Source organism: Octopus sinensis, linkage group LG7 (genome assembly GCF_006345805.1).
Source record: "Octopus sinensis linkage group LG7, ASM634580v1, whole genome shotgun sequence".
In the NCBI taxonomy this organism is placed as follows: Eukaryota; Metazoa; Mollusca; class Cephalopoda; order Octopoda; family Octopodidae; genus Octopus; species Octopus sinensis.
Window position 1 is genome coordinate 65,522,860 of NC_043003.1, and position 10,000 is coordinate 65,532,859.

General features: G+C 34.7%; 1 long non-coding RNA gene across 1 annotated transcript in view; it reads right to left on the reverse strand.

Annotated features, from left to right (window-relative positions):
- The window catches only part of LOC118764099, a 24,182-nt gene that overhangs the window by 9,134 nt on the left and 5,048 nt on the right, over nucleotides 1–10,000 (reverse strand). Inside the window, exons 3-4 of the long non-coding RNA XR_004999890.1 lie at nucleotides 1,403–1,407; nucleotides 852–863 (exon numbers count right to left, since the gene is read on the reverse strand). This is a non-coding gene — a long non-coding RNA (uncharacterized LOC118764099). The remainder of the gene's footprint in view (nucleotides 1–851; nucleotides 864–1,402; nucleotides 1,408–10,000) is intronic.

The window sequence follows — 10,000 nt, forward strand, 5'->3', positions numbered from 1 at the left end:
CAGCTTTGCTCCACTCAGGCGAGAACCCTCCGACACATGGAAGTATTTGAGAAGTCGTTGCTAATGAGGATCGTACGAGGTCAGTGTGTAAATCTTTCCTCAATCTCTTTTAGGCACCTCTTACGACACGTAGAGGAAACATTGGGCCTATTCTTTGACATGCCAGTCCCCACACAACACAAGAAAAATAATTGGGCTCAAGAAAAATAAAAGAAACAGATTTGAGATTGATATAATACGGGATTAAACTCTAGTAAACTTCTGGTGATTTTTTTCACAATGGTCAGGAATATTTTGAAGCAGTCGAATATAAAAAAAGATCTAAAATGCTTTGAATAGTTTCTTCATGACGTACTAGTTTGTTTCGTTATTCACATGACTATAACTAATAAAATGCGACTCACTTGATCAAAAGATATATATTTGGTCCAGATGATGGCTCATGTTCCAGTTTCATTTCAGCCATTTTGAGATAATACATTTGGGAACAATTCGTTCAAGCAACATTATATATTTGTACGTCATAACATCATTCGTATTTCTGAGGGACCAGCATAAAAGGATTCCACAAAATTAGCCTCTTTTTCTAAATCATTTATTTGCCCCAAAGTCATTAAATTCTGTAAGCCTACTTCTGGTCAAGAATTTCAGCAATTCCATTTTTACATCCATCATGTATTGTTCATAAAGTTGGCTCTTCTCTTATCTAAACTGTTGACGTTTCTAATAGCTTTGATTTCTTACTCATTTGATGTATCTTCAGCTCATACCGGCTGCATGGAAAACTACAAAAGATTAGTGCGTGTAACGGATAAAGCCGATACGGAAATAGTCGCCGATGTTTAGATAACAATATGCTTACACTATTTGTCGAGTAGCTGACTAATCAAAAGGCTAATATTATTGCAGTCTCTCTGGAACAGGGTCAGTCGCCTTAATTTGTCTTTGATAGCGATAGCACTATGCATTAATTGTATAGGACCATTAGCAATGCCTCAATAATTGAATCAGATGAGGATTCCTTCAAACAAAAAGAAAAAAAAAAAGAAAAGGAAGATAAAAAGAAAGAAAGAAAATGTCGTGTGTTTGCAGAGTTGGCATTATGTCAACCAGAAATATCTTCACACAATGGAGTCCATAATTTCAGTTTTATTCTTGGCAGTGTTAGTAATAAAGATAAAGCTGATGAGAAAGCGGGTTGGTGGTGGTGGTGGTGTTATTTTTTTTGGAGAGATGAAACAATAAGCGGGAGGTTTAAATTGTCCTACTGCCCAAACTGTCTAATTACATTGCGGACGAAGCTCAACAGCAACTCAATGATACAGTCTAAGCAGGCTGTCAATGTTTCTTTGTAGTTGCTGACATAAAGAAAGCTATTTAATGAAATATTCTCGTGTGAGACGATTGCTAATTCAATTGACTTGATATATCAGTTACAAACAAAAGATTTTCAATTGTTTATCGATCATCTCTGTATATGTACATGTGTTCATATATATATATATATATATATATATATATATATATATATATATATATATGTATAAACATATATATATATATATATGTGTGTGTGTGTGTGTGTGTGTGTGTTGTGTGTGCGTGTGGGCGTTTCCAGTTATTCTTAACATCTGGATCAGCATAGGAGTTAGTAAAGAAACTCATTTAAATGTTTCACGGAAGTAGAGTCGTTTTTTAAAGTTTCTCACGTCGTGCAGAATGTTGCGGGATTCCTTACTGCTTCGAAATAAGCTACTAACTTAAAAACGGTCCTCGCTTTCCGTTCCATACACCCGTGAGTGATATAAAAATATAGCAGATTAAATATATGGTTTGCCCTAGAAATATATGAATAAAGACCAAATTCGAGGAGTATGTATACAGAGTATTTTTATTTGACCGATAAAATAGTGTAATATTGAAAATGGAAGAAATACAAAAATTCTGCTTCTTGAATTTGAGACCTACCTATGTTAGACAACAATTATTTGAAATGTTGCTACTTTGCATTCTCTAAATCCTTTATTCTGTAAACTGTTACACTTCTCAACAACTTCATGGTAAGCTTGTTAAATAAGCACCGGATATTTTTTTTATAAATCTCTTGGCTAGTTTCAGCCATAAATCTGCTCCATCAGTATAACGTTGCTGAGAAACAACAACAACAACAACAACAACAGCCACAACACTTTGGAGTATACGATATACCATGTAATTTGAATGCACTTTCCATTATGAAAAATGCTACCGACTCTTAAAACAAAACTCGTTTTCTCTTCAGTACATCTCGTAGGACCACTGACCTAAAGCAGCATCAATCTGAAACATTGTTTTGTCCTTTTATCCCTCAGGGATCGATAATGCAAAATACCTGTCAAGTATTGGTTGGGGCCAATGTAATCGTCTGTTCAAAAATTTGAAATTATCATCATCATCATCATCATTATCCTCCTCCTCCTCATCATCATCATTATCATCATCAAGGCAGCGAGATGGCTGAATCTTAAGTACGCGGGCAAGCATTCTGTTTGTCTTCAAGTTCTGAGTTCAAATTTATCCGAGGTCGACTTTGTCTTTCATCCTTACGGAATCGATAAATTAAGTATCAGTGAAATACCAGGATCGTTGTAATCGATTCCCCCCAACCAAGATTTTAGGCATTGTGCCTTTAGGAGAACGGACTATTGCTGGGCTTGTGCCAAAATTTGAAATCATCCTTTCGGGGTCGAGAAATTAAGTACCAGTAGAAGACTGGGGTCGATGTAATCGGCTAGTCCCCTCCCCAAACATTTCAGGCCTTATGCCTACAGCAGAAAGGATTATTATTATTATTATTATTATTATTATCATTATTATTATTATTATTATTATTATTATTATTATTATTATTATTATTGAGTGAGAGAGCAGTGCACGCCATCAAAGTGACACTGGGGTAAAATATACGAAGCCCAGTATACCCATCCTGACTACCCGTCTGATAAGGATACACCAGGCACATGAATCACAACCATATGTGTGCGACATGGTTATCTCAACTAGATAAACAGCGCATGACCTTGCAGTCAGGGCCCAGTTAGAATTTTCTTCAGGCTGAGTAGCCCATCCCGCTCAAAAGGTCCCTGAAATAAAGGTTGTTTAAGGATACTGAACGAAACACTCATGTTTCCAAAGGTGAATTATTCAAACACCAAAGAATTCTTCTCAACACATGGCTATCATGCTCCCCCACTACTTCTACTTGTGGTCAGAGATGCACATATCATCAGGCACAAAGGGACATGCTCAACTAGCTAAGGTCAAACAGCTGACAAGCAAATCTGTGGTATTGAGCAGAATATTTGCTGTAGCCTATCTTTATATTGTCTCAGAAATCTTTATTTAATAAAAATTGTAGTCGAGAAGTGAACAAGACAGTACTCTAGTCTTCATTGCCTTCCATTGCATACTAGGTTGAGATGCTTGCGTACATAAATAGAAATCATGAAACCTCTGCTGTACTCCTACCAAATACTTCTAGCTTTGCACGAACGAGAGAAAATAATAATATAAAAAATAATAGGAATTACAGAATTTAACGAAATGTAATAAATAAATAAAAAGAAAATTATAAAAAAAGTGAGTTTATATTTCAACTCGTATTGTCAAACTCTTCAACTTTTTCTAAAGATTTTCTTTGTATTCAATTATAATAATTTTCTTCCGTTCTGAGATCGCTATGTTCGTAGTGTGTTCACTTTTCCTAAAATTCATTAAATTTTTGGTCTATAATCACTAGTTTTCGTAAAATCTTGCAACTATCCAATAATTGTCAATAGTCTTATTTTTTTAATACTTTTCTACTTTAAAACCAAAAACATTATAAAAGATTAAATCTAGAAAATCATGCATTCATTCTTGTAACTATTAGTTAATCACACTCTATTACATGCAGAGTAGCCTGCTTTCAGAAATATTTATTTATAGAATTTTTTATTATAATTTCGCACAGTTTTCCAAATTGCCATATTTCAGGAGCGTTATATAATGAATTTTCTTCCGTATCTAATCACGTCATTTGTAATAACTTTTGGGTATATTACAATAGCTTTTAACTACATATTTAATTTTCCAATTTACATCATTACATAGACTTCATTCATTATCTACGTTACTTGTAAAGTTTTCACCATCCAAAACTACATTTCATTTTCTCTGATACACTTCTATTGTTAATGGTATTAGGAGTAGTCGACATGCTATCTGCTACTGGATAGGTAATACTATTGTCTAGTAAGTGATAATGTGTAAAATATAATGAGTTCAGTTGCTAGAGAAAAGTATTATACAGGAAGCAAAATTAACAGCCTGCAATGAGTTTGTGTGTGTGTGTGTAGCGAGGGTAGCTGTGAAGAGATAATACTTTTGGTGTCTCGGTGTTTAACACCTTGTAGGGTGGACGGGTACAACTGGCTTTCGTTCTCTCCTTAAATTTCTTATGTGGTGGCACCCAGTGTCACACATCGGTGCACCACGCCAACCGGCGGACTAAAGCTTATGTGTTGACACTGCACTTTTAGGCGGACGATGGAAATGAGGTATTATCAATGGCCAGAGCGGGGGAGTATTAAGATCGACGACCATGTGTCCGTGACTGAAAGCGATTCAAACTAAACTTCAGTTAGCAATCAACAGCTCCATTTGCATTCTCTTTCCTAAATGTACTTCAGGTTAGTAAATTGTTCCTCGGAAAAAGCCTTAAGCTACGAGAGCAGGTCGAAGTGGAAAAGCGACCCAGCAGTCGAAGGTGGTTGCTGGTTGATCTTTATAGACCGAGAGCCAGTCCTGATTTGATTAGACTTGAAGCTCCAAAATACTGTCAAGGCACAATATATATACAAATGGTCCTAATACCATGAAACATGATTCTTAAGTATGCTTAGATATGGATTAATTAATTATGAGATAATCAACTTGCGTAAATAACTAATTTAATTAGACTTTAAGCTCCAGTAATGAATCACATTGAATATTACTCCTTAGACATAAGTGATACTTAAATGAAAGCTTAAGAAAAAGACGGGTATGGAAAAACAAATTAATAAGTTTTAATTAGACACTTAATTAGGAATTAATTAGACTTTCTGCTCCAACGTCAATTTCTTCGCAAAATTGTTCACTAAACCCAACTGAATCTATTCATGTCACTTAAGAACCATTTTAGGTATGTATTTCTAATTTAAGAAGCATTTTCCACTAATCACTGTACACTAATTAAGAGGAAATATACAGAAGCACTGTTTTCAAGCTATGTGATGAATGCAACATACAAACGTGTCTTAGACCTAGTTAACATGAAAGAAGAAATTAAGCAACATCCCAGGTATTGGAAGACAATAAAAAACCTTTTAATTAGATCGTTAATTAAGTCTTCATTAGAGTCTCTACTCCGGTGTAAATTGCAATTTCTCGCAAAGAGGATACAGCAGCTTTGCGCTCTGTAAGAGTAATGATGTGCCTTGATGAGAATTCCCAAATTGATACTGCAGGAAACGGTCCTCTGATCTCAGAGTAAAGCAAGTGAAATGGACCTAAAAGAGTGGACAGGCTATTTAAATCATCCTTTGAAATGATTAACTGTAAATTCTGTCTAGTAGTTCTATAAACCATAAGATGGAGAAAGAACCAGCCTATTCAAAACTGCTTTAATGGGAGAAAGTTCACTCAGTTTGAATTTCACTTAATATATACATTGTATTCGATAGGATTGTTTCACAGATTGCATAAGCCTGTCCAAATGATCACGAAGTTGCCTATTGTAGTTCGTTGCATATATTGACTGTGCATATCTATCAGTCTCAATCGATACACGGAGACTAAGAAGGCAACAAGTCCGGAGTGAAGGAACTCACACCATATTAACTTTACAATGCATATTCATACGGCCGCTTCGAGTTTGCAAAATCTATAACTAGCTGGAGCATTTTGGGATCCAGCTGGGCAGTAAGTAGTTACAATATACATTTCTAGAATAATCTTATAATTATCCATCTGTTTATCTATCTGTATTATTGTTTGATTTGTGTAAAGTTTTACGTTCAACTGAAAAGTGAAATGAGACGGTGTTGCACTAATTGTAGGCCGGTACTCATCTTCTGTTCATTAGCAGCATCAGCAAATTAAGTGCCTGACTCAAGGAGATAATACACCGCCCGACACAGAACTCTGATATCCTCTCAGCATTAGATCTCGCGTCTTCCTACACACATATTCACAGACCCCATCCATTCGTCAGTAACATATCATTTGTGAGCAAATATCATTTGTTCAACGTGACATTCCTCATTCACAGGGCTAATCGTTTTCAGCTTTAAACTATGTATTATTTATTTTCATTATCAAATATATTTACGATACATTTTATGACATGAATTAATATCTTTGTATTATTATCTGTTTTTTTTTTTAAGTTTCTTTTAACCTTTCAAGCATTTACATAGCTTTTGTATTTAGTCGAATGAAATTTTACTTTTTTTAAATTCCAATGAAACTCCTTTATCTGAAAGCCAACTGGATGAGAGTGCAGCGCGGTCATGAGAGTGCTAGTGTGAGTAATTTGCTCAAATGCTGCAATGTGCTTTGATAATGTTGCTATTTGTTGAAGGAACTATTCACGCATTATCTCCTGCTGTTCTTCATAATATCCGCCATTTATCTGTTACATCTGTACAATTTTTTTTCCGCTCTTTGCCATTTGCAAATGTTTACACGTTCATTATGAATGTAGTTGCGAGAAACCGTGTTTTCATTGTTGCAGTTGAAACTTGCTATCGTAGAATGTATTAACTGGCATAGGCGATAAAGTACAACACTAAGAACCTCAAGCTATTTATGTAGATCTGTCTGAGTTTCGAGTCTTAGACCAGTCGTGCATTTAATTTGACTTCTATAATTTTGAAATGGATAAAATAAAAATCCAGATTGATTCAAAATTAATGACATTTCTTTTAAGTTACTAAGGTGCAGTTATGCTGAAGCACCGTGTTGATAGCTTAAGTCGAACGAATTAGCCCAGTACGTATTTTTCCAAGTTTGGTATTTATTCTATCGGTTTTTTTGACCGAACCGTTAAGCTACCGATGCGTAAACAAACCGACACTAGTTGTCAAGTGGTAGCGCAGAACCCACACACACCACACCACACGCACCCCATACATACACATATGACAGGATTCCACACAGCTTCCATCTGTTAAATTCACTCAGAAACCATTGGTCAGTATGAGGCTTTAGTAGAAGTCACTTTCCCATGGTGCTGCACAGTGGGACTGAACCCGAAACTGCTTAAAAATTAATATGGTCAATGTCTGGCTGCTGTTGTCGTTGGTGTTATTCTTTTTTAACCACCAGTTAATCCTAATTGGTCAAATCTGCCATCATATGCTTTCAGTCCCTTCAATCACTTCGTCTGAGGTGAGTTTTCGGATGTATCATGACCCAGTCTAAAATAGTGGTGTGTGATTTGATGGAGGGTTATTCCTTATTTTCAGGAGATGGGGTACCCACTTAAAAGGCATTTTATTGGCTCGTCAATATTAGCTATTACATTGTTGATGCTGAAACCCAGACCAGCACTGATCGAATAGATTTACAATCGAAAAGCCTTTAAAATGTATCTAAACTAATATCTCGTTTGCTAGGATTTACATAATCCGAACGGTTCACCTATAAAGACGGTCGAGGGAGATGTCAGATATATTCTCCTGAGATATACATTATTTACCTTAGAACATCCAACTAAACGAATCATGATATTTAATTTCATAGTTTTATATTCTGAATTTGACTTTGGGTTTTAGGCTTAAAACTGGAAAAGAGCAGTTAAGAAACCTAAGGATACTTCACAAAAAGGAGCCTCAAAAAGAGCACCCTTCCTGCTAAAAATACCAGCCTAATCATCATCAACTTTACCAGCCTCCATCTTAAAATTGAAGGAAAAACTGGATAATATAATCGCTTAAAACATTTCGTCAAGTGTTTTGAATATAATTTTACTGAATCTGGTCTGAGCTGGGTAGAAATAACAACTCCAAGAACAAGGGAAACCAGAATATGTGAGTAAACAACAGTTGTCCTTGATTTCATCATCAATCTGCCCGAACAAGACAATGCAACAATGAAATGTTAGGTATTCCAGCCACGAGTTTTATAGCGTAATTCCTTAGAATATGATCCAATTGTCAGATCACTCACGTGCTTTATAATATTGCAAGAAGGCAAGATATAAGGGATTGAGCCTTCTATATTTTTCAGGTGAAGTCGTTAACTAATATACGATGAAGGTTTGTTTTTTATTTTAAATAATTTCTAAGTTATTATTCTAACATATTTTTGGCAAATAAATTTAACACTATTATCAGATTTTCCCTATTTTTTCTAGTTTTCTAAACAACGATTTTAGATTATAAAATCCCCAATATTGTTTGAAAGAGATAAGAAATAAGGAAATATTTTATACAGAAACAGTTAATATATTCTTGAGTAAAGGAAAAAAAAAAGATAAATTTGGACAGAATGAAATTTGAAATTCCGAGGTTGAACAAAATTTTTCAAAGTATTGTTGGTTAGTTCGGCTTATGTTCTAGAGTTTTAGCCAATGCGTTGCCCTGGTTAAATACATTTTCTTCCATTCATTTAAAGACAACTTAAAAAAGATATGCATTTAACCAGAGCAGTGGATTGGCTAAAACTCTAGAACATAAGCCGAACTTACCAACAATACTTTGCAATGTTTTGTTCAACGTCAGAATTTCAAATTTTATCCTATCCAAATTTGACTTTGTTTTTTTTTCCGTAATCAAGAAAGAAATGTATTAATTGTTTCTGTATCAAATATTTTCCTTATTTCTCATCTCTCTCAAACAACATTAGAGGTTTAGTAATCTAAAATCGTTGTTTGGAAAACTAGAAAAAATTGGCAAAATCTGAGAATAGTGTTAGAACTATTTTCTGAATGTAGCATACAACACAGAGTTAGTAATTGGTATCCTACCACGAGAAATGTGCCGAATCCTTCTTCAGCCCGTTAACTACTAAATTAAACTTTAGAGAATTGGTATTTTCTGGAGGTCACGTTGCCTCAATAAACTTCAAAACGTAGTTTCAAATATATCATTCTCCAACAGAAGTTAAATTGATGTATAAAACTGCTTTCTGCAATTAAATCAGGTAAACTTTTTAGTGGATATCTCTGATTGCCGTAGTAAAAGGGTCAAAACATTTACGATGTCATTATGATAGTACAAACTCATTTACTCAATCGGTATTTTAGTGATACGGTCCAATGATTCATTAAAAAATTCACATAAAAATATGATGGCTAATTCCGAGGAGATAATTTCTGCGAGATAAAACATGAAGAAACTTTTCAAATTATACGAATTAATTGCATCTACAAGTGAAACACACATGTTAGAAAATCCATCCATGCATCCATGCATCCATGCATCCATGCATCCATGCATCCATCCATCCATACATACATACATCCATCCATACATACATGCATACATACATACATATAACAGGTTTTGATGTTCCTTCTGTATATAAAAGTAATTTCTTACCAATATTAACTCCGGTGAGGGTTCATAAACACATGGTCGAGATCTCTTATTTAAATACACTTCACAACTGCTCACATAAAACATAAAAGCTAACTGGAAAAGTTCGAAACCTTTCTCGATTCATAAAATTTTTCGAAATTGATTAAACATAACACGTTCACTTCAATAATATGCATTATTTATTCAAATATGTTTATTCAAATTACATGAAGATTTCAGTTTTTTGCGCAGAATTATTTTCGAAAGATATCGATTAGTTATAAATCCTATCTGGAGAATTATATTTCAATTTCAGTTCTCATGCGAATAAAGACCAGTTCAGATACGCACACATACGCGCATACAGAGAGACGTAGACACACACACACGCACACACACGCGCTTACGCAGAGACA